The sequence below is a fragment of the Amblyomma maculatum genome, chromosome 7, assembly GCF_055883805.1.
Source record: "Amblyomma maculatum isolate TAMU_Amacu chromosome 7, ASM5588380v1, whole genome shotgun sequence".
NCBI classification, from domain to species: domain Eukaryota; kingdom Metazoa; phylum Arthropoda; class Arachnida; order Ixodida; family Ixodidae; genus Amblyomma; species Amblyomma maculatum.
Genome location: NC_139350.1, coordinates 31,988,151 through 32,005,169, shown reverse-complemented (window position 1 = coordinate 32,005,169; position 17,019 = coordinate 31,988,151). Strand labels below are relative to the sequence as shown.

General features: G+C 44.3%; 1 pseudogene; it reads right to left on the bottom strand.

The window, feature by feature from the left end:
* LOC146182906 (uncharacterized) overlaps nt 1-17,019 on the bottom strand; it is a 42,552-nt pseudogene that overhangs the window by 13,373 nt on the left and 12,160 nt on the right.

Below are 17,019 nucleotides of genomic sequence, written 5' to 3'. Positions count from 1 at the left end.
GTTGCTAGATAAAGTTTTGATGCAGTTTTCTCGAGCTCCACCCCCCGCTGAATGTTGCATACTTTTTCTCACGACTGTACTTAGAGTGTCATCTCGGATACGCCGCTTAAAAGACCGGTTGTTTGGACACCGCGAAGCATGAAACCCCGAACGATGCGATCCGATCGCTTGCTGACTTCCCCCAAGAGCAAACAGAAAATGTAAAGTCATCATCATCAGCCTGATTATACCCACTGCAGGGCGAAGGCCTCTCCCATATTTAAAGTAAAACACATAATTCTGCTGTGCTTCTGATTTGCACGAACACCGCCGCAATAGTGCTTAAGATGTTTTTTTTTTCCCTTTCATATGGAAGTTACACGAGAACAGACCGAGAGAGAACAGTACAACGGGCAAGGTGAACTGGTCAGCACTTCCTGCATAATGTTTGATTACGCTTCCTGGAGAGAGCGCTTAAAGCTAGGTTCGCGTAAGAAAAGAAAGCAGTGCTAAGAACGGCGACAGAAAAGCCACATATGCGCGAACTAGCCTGAATCCGAACTCTGCATCAGATCACTGATGTTCACATCTCCTCATCTACTTCATTCTGGACAGTAGCCGCATATGCAAAAACCGGAGGCCTGATTGCCTGCACTGTGAAGGCAAAACCCGCAAAAGAATGAAACTCACCTAAAAACCTGCATGACGTCGTACACACCTTTCACTTGGACCACGCATTCCCCAAAAATATCCAAGAACACTCCCGCATTAGAAACTTATTCGCCCACGTTGTACATGGACGCCCTTGAGCACATATAGTTTGCAACAGCGAACCAAAATGTTGTTTTTAACATAAACGTCAACATCTTGAGCGATCCGATCAAAATCTTCACAGCAACACAAACTGGGGAACTTGCCCTGTTGTTCACTGTTTTTTTTTCTTTCTTGAAGGGGAAGACTGGGGGCTGAAGGAAGGCCCTAGGTTCCGTTTAGACAGAGAGAGCAGGAAAGGAACGAACGGCGGTAGACGCGTGTGTACCCTTCTTAGAGCAATGCTGCGCCGTGCACCCATGTCTCCATCCGGCGCCTCAGGGAGATCTGATAAGGCCAGCCACAGCCGCCGCCTGAGTCCGGCAGTGCACCAGCGTTACGTCGGATAGATGCCAAGAAAAAAGTGGCACCCAGCTGTCAAAAGAACCCCCTCCAAACAATAGCTGCCGAGCTGTACCAGAACGTCAAGGCCGACAGTCTTGCACCTACGAGTAGCGGTTGGAACGCGGTTTCTTCGAGTGAGTCAGTGCTGGTAAATAGTTCCTAAATGCTTCATGAGTTCCAGAAAAAAAGCATACCTTTACTGAATTCAATGGATAGTCGTTTGCTCATCACAGTACAACAGGTGAAAAGACGATTCTGATGGTGAATTTCAGCACTTTCGAGTTTTCACGAAACCGTTTCGTTGTCCTGCGCTTCACTGTATCTTTTCTCCGCCATACAGCCCTAAGAAGTGACACCACTGACGACACCGACCAGCGCCTGCATCGACGGACGGACGCGACAACCCGAGGCGGCCGTTTGGCCAAACGTCCGTGAGCTCGTGAGCGCAGAACACGTTTTTTTTTGTCTTTTCTCGTGTCTTTCGTGACGTCACACATTTGGAGCGATGCACTGGCTGGAGGGGGTACTTTGAGGTCTTTATGGCGCTTTTGTCTTGACCTGTATCCGACTTATTGGTGCGCAATATGCCCGTTGCTCCGAAGAGTTTTGAAACAGCTTTACTAATGATAGCTGCCCTCGCTGTAGGGGCGGGGGGGGGGGGGGGGAGTACAGCTTGTTGTCTGCGCATTGCCACAGAGAGCAAAGCCCAGCACACATTTGCTTGGTTTGCACTTTATCTGTCGCCTCCCATGTAGTGTGGCTTACTGTTCTTGTGCAAAGTCAGTCTTCAAAAGAGCTACAAAAGAAGCACCGCCAGACAGAGCTCTCGGGCGTACAGGCCGAGGTGCACCCCGGCTACCAACGGTCCGGCTACAGCCTTCTTGAACACAGTACACCGCCGAAAAATTATGCTCCGGGCCATATACGAGTACTGACTTTTGTTGCCTCATTTTTAGTTTATTTTGCAACACAGACGTAGTGCATGCGTGTGTTTGGCACAAGGCAGAAAAGGGACCGGACGCTATCTGAAACCAGTCATCTTCCTGCTTTTCTAAGGCGAGGCCTGACCTTCTGCCCAACGAATGACAGTTTTAATGAATATGAACTTCACCGAGATATAACTGAATTCGCAAGAAGAATGCGTATTAAGGAATTCTTTGCTGAAAATCCAAACAATGCACCGGAAGCTTCTAACCTACTCAGAGCTGCCAGCACATGGTTTGCTGATGCAGAGCGCAGCGCCGAAATGGACCTATACATTAAATACGGCTGAAAAGAAATTATTGAAAAAACAAAGCTGGCTCGAAAGCCCCAAAACCTCTCTATAACTGAACTAGAACTCTTGACAACCTAGCTTCTAGAACTGACTTAGTTATCAAGCCTGCAGACAAAGGTGGTAGCATAGTGATTCTCCCTGTTGAAAATTACAAAAAAGAGGCATATAGACAGCTTAGCAACTTTCGCCACTACGAAAAGTTAAATACCGATCCGACAGAAGTGTTCAGTGAAGTCATCCTGAATAAAATAAGAGATCTATTAGCCGGGGAACTAATTACCGAGATGGACTATAAATTTCTTAAGCCGTCAAACAAACAAGCAGGTCGATTTTACCTACTACCCGACATCCATAAGGTTTCCGCAGAAGCATTGTTTACCAAGGCATGTCAGGAAGACCAATTGTTTTTAACTATAATACGTACACAGGAAACCTCTCAATATTCCTAAATCACCACCTAGCAGACCTCCCGACCCAGCTTCCTTCGTTTGTGCAAAATTCACCTCACTTTCTCCTAATTATTGAATGTATTAATAACCCACCATTCTTGCAGATGATTGTATACTTGTCACACTTGAGGTCGCGGCACTCTACACTAATATTCCTATCAATGAAGGCATCGACGCCCTCTCCCAAGTATTAATCAGCAACCACCATCCACATGCCTCTGAAGTTTATCTCTCGCTCCTTAAACTAGTCCTAACTTTAAATTATTTCGAGTTCGATTCATCCTATTATTTGCAGTTATTTGGAACCAGCATGTCTACTCCATTCGCGCCGACTTATGCGAATATATTCATGGGAGTTCTAGAATCCAATATGCTAAATTCATTTCTGGAAAAGCCACTTACATACTTTCGCTACATTGACGATATTTTCATGATATGGCAGCATGGATAGGAATCACTTCAGTCGTTTGTCTCGGATCTTAATAATCATCACACTAGCATTAACGTCACTTGTCAGGCGTCGCAATTAAAAGTCGACTTTCTCGACACCACGGTGTCAGTGGAAAATGGAAAACTTAAAACTTCTTTGTACAGAAAGCCAGCGGATAAGCAACAATACCTAGAGTTTACGAGTCATCAACCGAGGCATTGTAAGCAAGGAATATTTGTAGGACAGGCAACACGGCTTAGAAGAATATGTAGCGATTATAGTGACTACCTAAACGAACTACATTCATTGAAAGAAACACTAATCCAGAGAAACTATCCCGGTCATTCCCTTAATATGGCCCTCGAAAAAGCAAGCACTTTAAACCGCAACGATGCGCTCACGAAACGACCAAAGGCCAACACTGAACACAGCCTTCTTTTGTAACTAACTACTCCAATGCCCTTCCAAACATAAACAATATTCTGCGGAAATACCATTCCATGCTAACGTGTAATGAACGCCTCAAGAAAATATTTCCGGAGGCACCAAGAGTAACATACAAACGTAACGCAAACCTCAGAGATATTCTAGTACATTCTAAACTCGGCAACAAGCATCCAACACAACCACGCCCTTGCTCTCGACCTAGATGTAAGACGTGCAGTCATATACAAAAAGACACCACGGTTAAAAGCAATGCAAGCGATTTCACTTTTCACATAAAATCAGGCTTTAATTGCGCATCTTCAAACGTTATCTATCTTCTAGAATGCTCAATCTGTCATAAACAGTACATCGGAGAGACAGGGCAACCAATGAACATACGGATTAATGACATCGGGCAGACGCAGACAAAAACCTCCCGAAAGCAGTTTCCCAGCATTTCAATCAGAGAGACCATAAGTTCGAAGAAATTAAATTATATATTCTCCAGTCATGCTCTAAATCTGCCAGGGACAGAAAATATAGAGAGGCATATCTAATTCATAAATTTAGAACATTTGAACCAGCAGGAATAAATATATCTAAGAGAACGTTAGAACCCCTTAGGTATATTCCCTCTGCATCATAACTATTCGGGAAAACAATCCCACATAGCGTTAATTGTACAGTTTATTCACAACGCATGTACTCTATTCCCTTCCGGAATAGCATAACCATACATGTTCCTCTAAACACATTTCCTCCTTATCACTTGTTGCTTGAATTTGTCCTCAAGTATTTTTTTATTATTATTTTTTTCATGTTAGTTGCGGTTCCCTGTGCGGGTATTATCCTGTGACTTTGTACTCTCCCCCCCCCCCCCCTTTGCAGAAAGTTTTAAGAATTGTTCCCCTCAGATATATGCCTTATCAGGGCCCTTCTCAAAACCTGCCCTTTTTAACATGTATCTGCACCAAACCCGCCTAAGTGGTGACTAAATATCTACCCGGTACTGTGGGTTTTCCTGGTACTGCCGCTTTTACTTCTTTTGCAGGCCACAGGATCTCTGGTTCCAGGTTGATATACATACTTAAGATTATTATTATATATATTTTTTCAGTTGTGGCTCAATGTGCGGTTATTATCCTGTGACTTTGTACTCCCCCTTCCCTCCCTATCTTTTAAGAATTGTCCCCCTAGATATATGCCTTACCAGGGCCCTTTGCATAGCCTGTCCCTTTGTAAGGTGCACCAGCGCCAAACCCGCTTAAGTGCTGACTAATCACCTACCCGGTATTGTAGTTTTTCCTGGTACTGCCGCTTTGACTTCTTTTGCAGGCCACAGAATCCCTGGTTACAGGCTAATAAATACATACTGAGGATTTTTTTTTCTTCTTTTTTCATTTTTTTTTTCTTTTTTCACTTCATGACCCACTTTCTACTTACCCATCCTCTCCTCCCTACTCCTTCACACCCACTTTTTTTGCACCAACTTTCCCCTCCCCAGCTTTCCTTCTTCAGAAGCAAAAGCGTATTTAAACCCTTGCCAGTGATGATCGCTATGACCAGATGAAGACAAGTCCACTTGTCGGAACGTTGGCTCATCTGCGAACTGAGGCGTACCCCATTTACCCTTGTTCAGTTCTTCTTCATACCGTGCTTTTTCCACTGCATCACAAAAGCGAAAAACCGCTTACACGCACAACACGGGGAATCCGCAAAAGAGAGGAGCTAGAGCTCCTTCCTACCACGGAAATCGTTAAGCACAATCTGGTGTTCAAAACGCAGTGCTGTCATAATTTGAACCTGCCAGTTAGAGATCCAAGGGCACAACATGACTACATAGAATTGGGTTTAATGTAACCTAAACTATCTTCTTTATTAATATTGAGTCAGTCTTACCCCGACTGCAGAGATATGTAATTTACTCGGACTTCTAGCCTTCTCCAGTCGGCCACAACGCGGGTCATAAACCGTACTTGACATTAAAGGCAACTTAAGTTCGACTTGTCCAGTCAAGTTTCAAGATATTTCAAGCTCTTGCGCTGTCTTGAAGGCGACTTTGTTTTTTCAACATGTCTGCCCGCCGGAGTGACGTCGCTTGCACGATTGCGTCCTATGAATTTGCTTGGCATGCAATAGATGTGATGTTCCCTGCCAAAGATTCCTCGACCAGCTCTGCGTCATCAGGAAAATCCAATGGAGATTTACGATGAAGAGCAGTTTCTCGCCTGCTGCTAGTTCTACCAGAACACTGTGCGATAGCTGCTCTCGCTGTTGCCTCTAGGGTAGCACTGGTGTCTCCTATGCAGCAGCTACCCATGGCATTAAGATTTTATGCTGCTGGCACCTTCCATACGGCAACGTAGACCTGGTGAGAATACCGCAGTCAAGGGTGAGCTGCGCAGTTGGGAAACTCACCACGCTCATAGCAAAGCACCTGCGCCCGATGCTGGTACACTTCACCGAAGCACGGAGTTTTTTATCACTGACGCGGGAGTTTTACGAAACCGGAGGCTTCCCTGGAATGACAGGCTGCAACACTGTGCTCACGTGAGAATGGAAACGATGAAATTTTCATCAATGTTCAGGTAAGCAGTTAATACTTTTGCGTAGTGGTACGAACGGGCCACTTTTGCCTTGTTCGTCTCGAGTGCCTGTGCACGAAGTAAAGATACGTCATTTGCTCTGCTCGATGTTTAGTTTTCTGCTTTTTACAGAGTGGTAGCTGTAGAATACAGCTTCGTTACCCACGCAGGTAGCGCCACTCTGTTTACGGGATTGATACGCACTGAGAGCGAGTTTCGCGGGTGTTAAAAGGAGGGTGTCGAAGCAGAACCGAATCAAAGCCGGAATCGAACCAGAATTTTCGTCCGGAACCGAACCAAACCTGAATTTCCTCCGTCATATTGGAACTAAACCCAAACTGGAACAAATTCGAGGAAGAGTTCTGAACCGATTCGCGGTACGATTCCGACCCACTTTTACTGGCAAAATTAACTTCATTATTTTGGCCTTTATCATTGCTTGTAAGCACTCTTCTCGCTTATTTTTAAGCGTCAAAGCACATCGCAAACATTAAAACAGCATTCAAAAATTTCTCCCTTTGAAATAGGTGACAAGAACAAAGGAAAATATTTTGCCGCATGCATAGCATCCGTCTCTGGTGCTAGGCTATCGTTTTATCCCGAACACAGGTGGCCGCGGCACTGCGCTATGATCCGCTGATGGAGAAAGTTTCCCCATTCGAGAGCCTTCGTAGGCAGAGAAATAAGTGCATATAATTCGTAAGTTCAGTTACATATTTACATGAATAAATATATACCCATATACAACTCAAAATCCAATTGACGAACCTATTAAAAAAATGTCACGTAAATCATTTTATTTTGCTATTATTCAACAACGTCGCAATGAGTCGCATAACACATGCATAGCAGCCGTATACGATGCGACGCCAGCAGATGCAATATGGTTGAAAGAGATTTCGGATTGATACATCGACGCTGTTATTGGGAAGGCAGCCTCGGGCAGCAATTTACCGGTCTGTTCATGGGTTGTATCTGAACTTAGTATAAAGATGATTTCATAAGTCGAATTCCCCCTTTTTCTTGTTTTCCTTTCGTCCCTAGAGATGTATGCTTGTTTTATTTCCGTTGAAAAGGTAAATTACGTGAGGAATGAAGCTCCGATGTTCAAATGTGAAGACTGGGTAGAGAAAGGAATTGAGTGGAATTAGTGGTAACAGTAATAATTCACAAGATATATTTCATGTGATATCATTTTGGCCCGTACAACTACACTGTAGTAAAAAATAATTTGTTTCATCGCTTTTTCCAACGTTACTGTTGCGGATACATACGAAAGCCTGGAAAGGGGGCACTGAAAGCTAAAATTGCGCTATTGAGAAAAAACATAATTTATGAGTAAATTTGTCCAAGGGTTTTTCATTAAAAAAAAGAGATCAGCAAAAAACACATGGGACAACACAGGAGAAGAAACGTTTCAATAATTGATTGCATCGGAACTAAGTCCATGACGCGGGTGTTTTCATAATTTTCATATATGCTGATGATTTGTTGGGTTGTTTCTAACTTATCCTCAACTGAACAGCTCACCCATTTGGTGAACCAGATTCTACTTATTTTAGCACCTGTTCTAAGAGGATGGTTTTCACAAAGGATTTACAATCTGTCAAGACCATTAGGGCTCTTGATTTAGAGCCTAAGGTTTTGTGTGATGGCCCCTTGTGTTGGAAGTGAAGTCTCATAAGAACTTTTGCCATATGAATTTGACCACTCGAAATTGGTAATGCGCAGCTTTGCGAACTTGTGTTTCATAAATGCACTTAAACAGCGTTTGCCACACGTTAAGCCCGAAAGCATTTCTGATCAGGTGAACGGAACAGCAGCTTCTGGATTTCCGTCCTCTCCGCTGGTAGGGGTTAATGAAAGCTTGGCAACAACATTGAAAAAGGGGTCGGCCAAAAACCCTGTAGAAACAATGAATGTTGCGGTGATTTCTTAACTCCATAAAATTTCTCACGGACTGAAAATGGGTGTCGCAAAGCAATGGAGGAATATGGTATTTTCAGCCCCGCACAAATTCACTGGCCTTTGCACCCAAAAATCTGGCGGGGATAAATCTCAAGCTTGCAGAACCAAGCACCAAAAGAGACTCATTAAGTGTGCGGTTGGTGTTTTTTTATTCTAGCGCGACGTCGTGTGGAAAAGTATATACTTCGGGCAAACTGGCAATGCCTAAACAAACGGCTCAAAGATTACGGCGACTGGTGTCGGCTAGGTACTGGAAGCAACCTGGCCTTGCACGTGAAATAATGCATAAATTGTCCCTCAGAAAAATGGGTTTTGAAACTGTATTGTCGGACTATTAACCACCTTTTGAATATGCTCAATTTCGATGGACATTCAACCCCAGCTGAGTGCAATCTTTAGAGGGCCAACATAATTTTCATTGTGTTCTACCCAATATAATTTGTGTTGTATTGTTTCTATATGCTTTTTGTTGTCAGTTCTCAACGTTCACGAAGAAGTAGCGTATACTGTTCATGCTGACCCATGTTTTTAAGGGGTTTTAGGCGCCAATGATAAGAGCATGATGTAATAATTCCGTTATGCTTTTTTGATCGCACTTGTAATCACCTATTGGCTAGACTCTGCAAAAAGAATTATAAGAGCAGCATGCAGTTGCATGTGCATTCATGTTATATAAAATATCATGGACAGTTTTTAGCATTAACGGTGCACAATTAGCTCAAGTTTCGCAACAATTCAGTGCAAATATGCCCTAAGAACTTCATGATGCCAAAGGCTCCACTAATAATGCAAATACATAGTTGAATGCCAATCACATTTATCAGCAATAGATCAGCGTCCGTATGTCGCAGAAGCTAACTTTAATGGTAGGACATCTTATACTTATCATAAGACAAGTTCAGTGAGTCATCATACTAATAAACAGGATCCTAGATTGAACCTACTATGTAGGGCAGGATAGAGCTTTCTTAAACCAGTTGCAAAATTCACTTTATGCATTATGCCCTAACATTCTGCACAAGCATAGGTGTTTTTGCCCGTAGCTTAATGGCGCAAAATGAGGTGCAGTCCGTATTGGGATCCTCCATCGATCATTGTGTCTTTGGAAAGTTTTACTGTTTTTTTTCTTTTCTTTCCTTTCTTGAAGTGGAGTCAACATGCTAAAGTTAGGTCACTTTAAGCATTGGAGGGTTCTATTAATTACGGATTGATCCCATTGGATAAGTTAACAAGAAGAGAAACATTCGCATATGAAACAAAAACCAAAAACATTATTGCGCGCGCCTTCTTTCGGCGTTCTTTTCAAACACGCATTCGGCCGCCGCCTTGCTCCTGTCCCTACCCCACTCCCCCGTACTCCGCGGACGGCGCCAGCATATCGGGAAGGGTCGAGGGTCGCTTCCTGTCAGCTGAGGGAAAAGGGGGGGGGTGAGGGAGTGCTCCCCACAAGGTCTCTGCTGCTGTGCCTTCTCCGTGGTTTCTCGTCACGGAGACGACCCTGGCTTCAGCATGGCCGGGCTCGCGCGGTGGTGGCGGCGGCGGCCTCCCCTTTTCACCGAAGTGAACTGTTTTTAGGCGCCCCGTTTTCTTTGCACGCCTACGCGGGTACGCTGACTGCAGTGGTGGGCCAGTTCAGTTGGCGTTTTCCAGCCACCGTGGTCGCATCTTGCACTGTGAGCGAAGCATCGTATGTATAGGTTCTTCGCTAATGATTATCACGAAGATCGTTTTGTTCAAATAGGAGCGCGAACTGAAGTGATAAACTTACGCATATGAACTCTTCGGAGGACTCCGTTGTTGGGCGGCAGCTTCTGCACGAGGAGGACGTGTTTAAGAAGTTCGACAGTCTCAGGCGTTTTGGATTCAAGGCGAAAAGCCGGCGGGGGCTAAGCGTCTGCATTTTGGTGAGTGTTTTGCTGTTTTGCTTTTCGTGTTTGTGCCAGTGTTGTACAGTGTGAGCTACAAGTTAATGAAGCACGCATGTACAGTCGAGCGCGATTTGAAGGTTATCGCGCGAGCATCGACCAGCCTAGCACTCAGGGCACCTGGCGGCCGGTTTTGGAACAGGAAAATCTATGATTTCGCGCTCTTCTCTCCCTCGTTCTCTGTTCTATACAACAACTATTACTCCCACGACAAATTCAACGCGCTTTCTCTCTATTCTAAGCTTTCCATTTGTTGCGGTAAAGTGTCCAATTTCAGATAATACCTAGAATACGTCGTGCGCACTACGATAACTGCCTGTTCGCACAATAAAAAAAAGAAAAAAAACTGATAGCTCAGCAGGGAGTGACGGCTGCTGAAGGAACAGCAAAAAAAAGTTAGGGAAGCTGGCTTGATGCCTCCCTCGCCTTGGCAGAGTTTTCTGGGCCACAGCGCTGTTCCTGTTTTCGGTCGACGCTCGCGCGATAATATTTAAATGGCACTCTACTGTACATATTTCTAGCAGGCAAGCCAGCCTCATCGAAAAAAAAGAGGGGGGGGGGAGAGAACGAGGCTTGTGGCGACATTTTCTTTCCTTTAACCGGTGACCGTTTTTGGCAGGTTGTTCGACACATTGCTGTACTCTTTCGATATGGTACTCGCGCTGAGACGGACACATTAGCGAGATAAATATACGCCTCTCTCACATGTTGTGGATTATCTGAATCTGTGCAGCTCCACAATTTTTGCAGTAAATTTTTGTTTCCACTGATTCTAGTGCCTATAGTTGGTAATTTTGCTTGACGTTTTCTGTGCAGTAATGTTTGTGAGCTCGTTTGCCATTTATATTCACAATTCGATCTTTGGCGACAGCATATATTGTTTATCAGGGAGAAATTAAGAATATGGTAATGCTGCCGAGTTGTGGAGGCAGCGGTCGATGCCATCTCATTGACAACTCATTTTAGACAAGAAATTCAATTTCTTGAGCTTTGACATAGAGCAGCGCACAGATGCCTGTGCTTTATTTTTAGATTAGTATATACCGCACCCTAATTATGATTTCCATTGTTTATTTCAGCATACACAAGCGAGGGGTTTCTGGACTTATCAGCGTTTTACACAAAGAATAGCTTGGCGTAATAACTTGCGCATAAATTCAAATGACGCGAATAAACAACCCAGATCATGTTATAGATTCAAATTCTTTATTTCTTCTTTCTCATTAACGCGCATTTTAATTCTGTTTTCCCTTTCCGTTGCGGAAGGACAGAAAATGGTTTATCATCAACGTTTAGCGAGGAGCAGACACGAGCACATATACTTGCTGCGGTCAGTGAATAAATTCTATGTCCTGCTCGACCAATCAACAATCTAGTCACTTCAGTGTAGGTTAATGAGTAAGTATAATGGGCCTTAAGATATCAAGATCTTTTTGTTCTTTTAAGCCTCACTACGCTTATCACTAACTAGCACTGATCTGACAGGATTGTTGATTGGTCGGGCAGAAGATAGAATGTGGCGACTTATCGCAGCTAGGAGATGTACTGTACTACTTTTGCACTGATGCACACCACCTAGTGTCTGCTCCTGCCAAACTGATGGTCGTGGACGATTTTCTATTGTTCAGGAGTAGAGAGGTAGCTGAAAAACAAAATGCGTCACTTGCAGAGTTTCTTAAGCAGTTGAGTCTGAAATCAACATAATTTAAGTGGTGCGGATTCGGCAAACGCTCTTAAGAAACACCTGGGCCACGTTTCGGTAAGCGCTCAACATGTGGTCAACACTGCACCTTCAGAGATGACGATTATTATCGATAGAGTTTCAACAGCGTATGTTAACACGTGTCATCTGAAATTCTATAGACACCCAGCATGCATTTTTGTATGGGGTTCACCTCTGTTTCACCGCACCAGAATAATTGGCAGGGTAAAGACCAGACACGAAGGGTAGATTTTCGGGGCATTTTATTAAAAAGATTGAGCCGACTTGCATAAGCTATCTGTCTCTGTTTATCACTGAGAAAGAATGCCGGTTTTTATCGGGTCCCTACTGAAAATAACTCTATATAGGACCTATTCATATAGGGTTATTGGACATGGGAGTTGTGGGAAATAGGAGTTGTGGGAAATAGGAGTTGTGGGAAACAGGAGTTGTGGGAAACAGGAGTTGTGGGAAACAGGAGTTGCGGGACAGGATTAGGGATAGGAGTTGAGTTGTGGGATAGGAGTTGCGGGATAAAGGACATATGGGACAAGCAAGCAATGCTGCCGAAACAGTGTGCCTATATATATATATATAACATGGTTTAAATTTCCAGGTGCACTGTTTCTGCAGCACTAACTGCTTTGCATGAAACGGATAAGCAGCTTTTACTTCTCATGGATGAAAATTGTCACACATGCTCCAGCTACAGCGAGCTCGGTGTAGAGGAATTAAAGTGTACATACAACTTAGGAGTGACGTGCCCGTGTGTTTATTTCCAAAATCACTTGTTGAAATCGTTTAACATCTCTCCGATGTATCTGTTCATTTTTTTTTATGCGGGCATTTCCTGGGAGCTCTTATGGGTTTGCAGTGACGTACGCTTGAAAGGCATCTGAAAAAGATAAGCACAAAATGGTTGTAACATACCGATGGGTTTCAGAACGCTCATTTACATCTCTGAATTCCTCGCTAGCATCAATCCTAAACAATGTTTCAATATGCAGCAAATATTATACAGTCGAACCCGGTTATATCGAATCCGGATATATCGAATTTTGGTTATATCGAACTCACGAAATATCCCCTTGAAAATCCCATGTAAAATTATAGGAAAGCCGCGTCATATATCGAACTCAATTTCACCGGTCGTTCGATATATCGAACTCCGCACCACGCACTGGAAAGTGTGCCTTCCCCAAAGACGATCGCATCACCCTTGGCCGTTTGCCGCGTGACGTTTTCAAGCCACGTGCGGAAGGAATGAGAAGGGACAGTTCGGCGACAGCAGGTCTGGGCAGCGCCGCACCCATTCCCCAAAGGTGCGCGCATCTGCAGTTGTCGTTTCCCGCGCGCCAACACATGACGCTTGCAAGCCATGTGCGTGGGCGTGCCCATTCTTTTGCTGAGCCATCTCTCTCCTTCAGCACGCGCAACGCATGCGCCAAGCCAGCTCAGCCCGTTTTCAGACAGAGGTCGGACGCTTTCTCCAGCGTGTGTTGCGAACCCTCTACGTGCGGCAGCGCGGCGGCGGACGTGGCTATGGCGCCTGCGGATGTTAAGAAGCGCCAGCTCTATTTTTTTTTTCGAGAGTCATTCTTTCCTATCGTTGGGCTGTACACGCGGCGTAGCGAAAGATATGGCGGCTGCGGACGTTAAAAAGCGGCAGGGATTTTTTCTTTTTTTTTTTGCGGGATGTTTATCTTATATTTTTTTATCGTTTCTCCTTGCATGATGAATCAGCGAAAGCACGCGGTCAACTGCTGCGATCATGACGCCCGCCCCAAGCGCGGCATGATAAATCGAACCAGGCTTGTGCAATCAAGCCATCACGGGCACTCTGCCAAGTTCGCTCCCCGCCACCGCAGGAGCAATAAAAAGATAAACGCGCCCTGACGTTATTGCTGCGCAGCATCTTGGCACGCTGCCAATGAGCTGTGGATGAGACGACCGAAACGGACTGACGCGCGCCATCGACATGCAAGTAAAGATGCTCGCGATTTCCTGCCGCCGCGGCGACACAGAAACCTTGTTTTGAGCTGCCGCGGTGGCTCGAGCGGTTCCAACAAGTTTGAAAATTTTCGCTCTGTCGCTGCCGCTCGTCGCTTGCATGTGAGCGAGCTAGCCTTAACGCATTTTTATTTTTTTAAATTCTCGGATGCAAAAGTGGAGGGTGGGTTCATTATGCGAGTGGGTTGATTACGCGACAAATACGTTATCGTTTTTTCGCATCGGAAGTGCCGTCGCAAGTCGATTTCTGTATATCGAATAATCGATATATCGAACTATTTCGCGATCCCCTTAGAGTTGGATATATCCGGGTTCGACTGTATTTCTTGTAATTGTAAATTGGGTTTCAAAACTTTCCTGACGTACTGTACACCTCTGAAATCTCCCGTGCATCAGTGCTAAACAATGCTGCAATACACAGAAAACAATCTACTTCCTGTAATTAGTTTTTGCCAAACCTTGAGAAAGTGGCGGTTATTGATCCTCTCTCTCTGGAAACCAATATGTTAAATAGCTAAGATTACAGGGGCGAGCATGCAAAAATCAAGCAGCCCTGTATTAATGTGCCGTGAACATAGATGAAGTGTGGCAAGATTGGTTTAATTCTCTGCCAAGCACTAACAAAGAGTGAATTAAGGTTACATTTACAGTGGCATGTGCTATTTGCAACTTTTTGCAATCCTGGCCCCTCCCTATATTTAGAACAAAATTTAGCTGGTGAGAAGGTGATAGCAACTTCTTTTGGAACTGCTATTCGACACTAGTCGAACCCAGATATATCGAACTCAAAGGGGATCGCAAAACAGTTCGATATATTGATAATTCGATACAGAAATCGGCTTGAGACGCCACTAGTGATCGTGAAAAATTATACTATTTGTTGCGAAATCAACACACTCGCATATTGAACCCAACCTCCCCTTTTGCCCCCCAGAATTTGAAAACCAAAAAAAAAAAAAAGAAAAGCGTTCGGAGGCACGACCTTCCGTTTCAGCCCTTGCATCCACTGCTCATTATTGGCAACGCACCAAGATGTATGCAGCGATAACATCACGCCGTGTTTATCTTTTGACTATACTTTTGATAGATACTGCAGTAGCAGGGAGCAAACTTGGCGATAGAGCGAAGTGCAAGAGTGTGCCCACTCTTCTGCCGAGCTTTATCTCTCCCCTTCCTCTCCCTTTCCCAGTCTGTGTTCGCAGCAGCCTGCACTACGCATGCGCGGACAAGCCAGATCAGCCCGTGGCAGACGCTTTTTCCAATTCTCCAGTGTGTTGTGAACGCTCTCCGTGCGGCGGCTGACGTGCGTCTCGTGTTCTCGCGCTGCACGTGCGTAATCTACGACGGCTACGGATGCAAAAAGCGGCAGTGTTTTTTTTTTTTTTTTTTTTTTTTGCGGGAGCTGATCATTGCCATCGTGCTGAACATGCGGTGCAGTGTAAGCCATGGCGACTGCAGACGTTAAGGAGTGGCAGGCGTTTTTTTTTTTTTTTTTTGCGACAGACGTTCATTCTTACATCTATGAATCAACGAAAGCACGCGGTCAGCTGCGATCATGACACCGACTTTTAGCATTGTTCGTTTCAAACGGCCGTGACATTTAGCATCTTGGAGCGCTGCCAATAAATGAGCTGTGGATGCATGGAGGGACGTGATGGTCGAAACAAAGGGACACGCCTCCGAACACTTTTTTTTTAATTCTCAGGGGCAAAAGTGGGGGGTGGGTTCATTATGCGAGGGGGTTGATTACTCGACAAATACAGTATCATTTTTCACAATCTCAAGTGGTGTCTGAAGCCGATTTCTGTGTATCGAATTATTGATATATCCAGGTTCGACTGTATTTTACTGCGCCGTTCAGTGCCTCTATGAAAAATTCCGATGAAGACAGAATGCCTGAAGTAAAAGTTACACTGGATATAGCCATAGATTGCACTCACAGTGGGCGGCTGCCACACACCATTTTGTGTGCTAACACGATATGTTTCAAGATATCATTCAGTAAGAGATTGTCCCAAACAAGGTAACTGGCAATTTGCCCCCCCCCCCCCCGCCCCCATTAAAGGTGATTTGACAGTTACTAATAGCTCTACCCTCTCATGCAATTGCTTGATCAATTATTTGGACAACTTTGAAGCAATAAAACCAGTCACCTTGCGATTTTACTTCTTGATGCTTCAATTTCTGTCACTGATACGTACTGATAAAAGAATTTTCTGCTCAAGCTACCCAGTCATGCCACATTTCTGTTGTCTTCCCCATTTTTGACATGTTTCCTAATTAGTGGCACAGTAAATGCCATTAACCACACAGTGCATGATGACTTCACTCTTAGAAATTGGATCTTATGAGCCAAGATGAAGCACCACAGTTGTGCATACTCACTTGCAACAGCTTCAAGTTTTACTGGAGTCAAGGCCTTTCTTCCTTGCGTAGCTGGCCCGTTTTTGTTGGAAAACCGCCGGCTGGGGTTCCCTGTCACACTGCGATTCTTGAGGGCTGGCACGCCCCAAAGAACCTTTGTAGCCTCCTTGCAAAACAGCGAATCTCTTGTACTTTTCAAGAGCCAACTCCACTGCTCTGAGGTCACGAAAACCCCTTTTCCGAGAGGGATCTGTATCAAAGAAGCATTTTGCAGATATGAGCAAAAGATGATATATAACTATCATTAGGGTACAGTGATTACCACTGGATTTAGAAAAACAGGATGCATTAGAAAAATTCAACAGGTCTCAACTTTTTGCTTCAATTACATGGGTCAAGATGCACTAGCACAGGAACAGTGATTTAAGTTGGTATTTTCTTCGTCTATTTTCAAATTATGAAAATAAAGATGTTATAGGTTTAGGACGTAAAATACACCATGGAAATAGATAAAATCAAGAGTCCTGAGAAAAACTACTGAGAACCAAACATTCAAGGTGTGGTTGTTTTAGTATTGCTCAGCATGTTCACACATCTCCCATTCTGATACAGTCGAACATCAATATTGGGATTGTGTGGCAGCTTTTTTTTTTTTTTTTCATAACAGCAGCAATGATGCAGCCAGTCTGCGTCGTCGTGTGTAAAGCTCGCCAGCTTCAATATCACTGATTTGGTGAAGTGCTTTCTTGC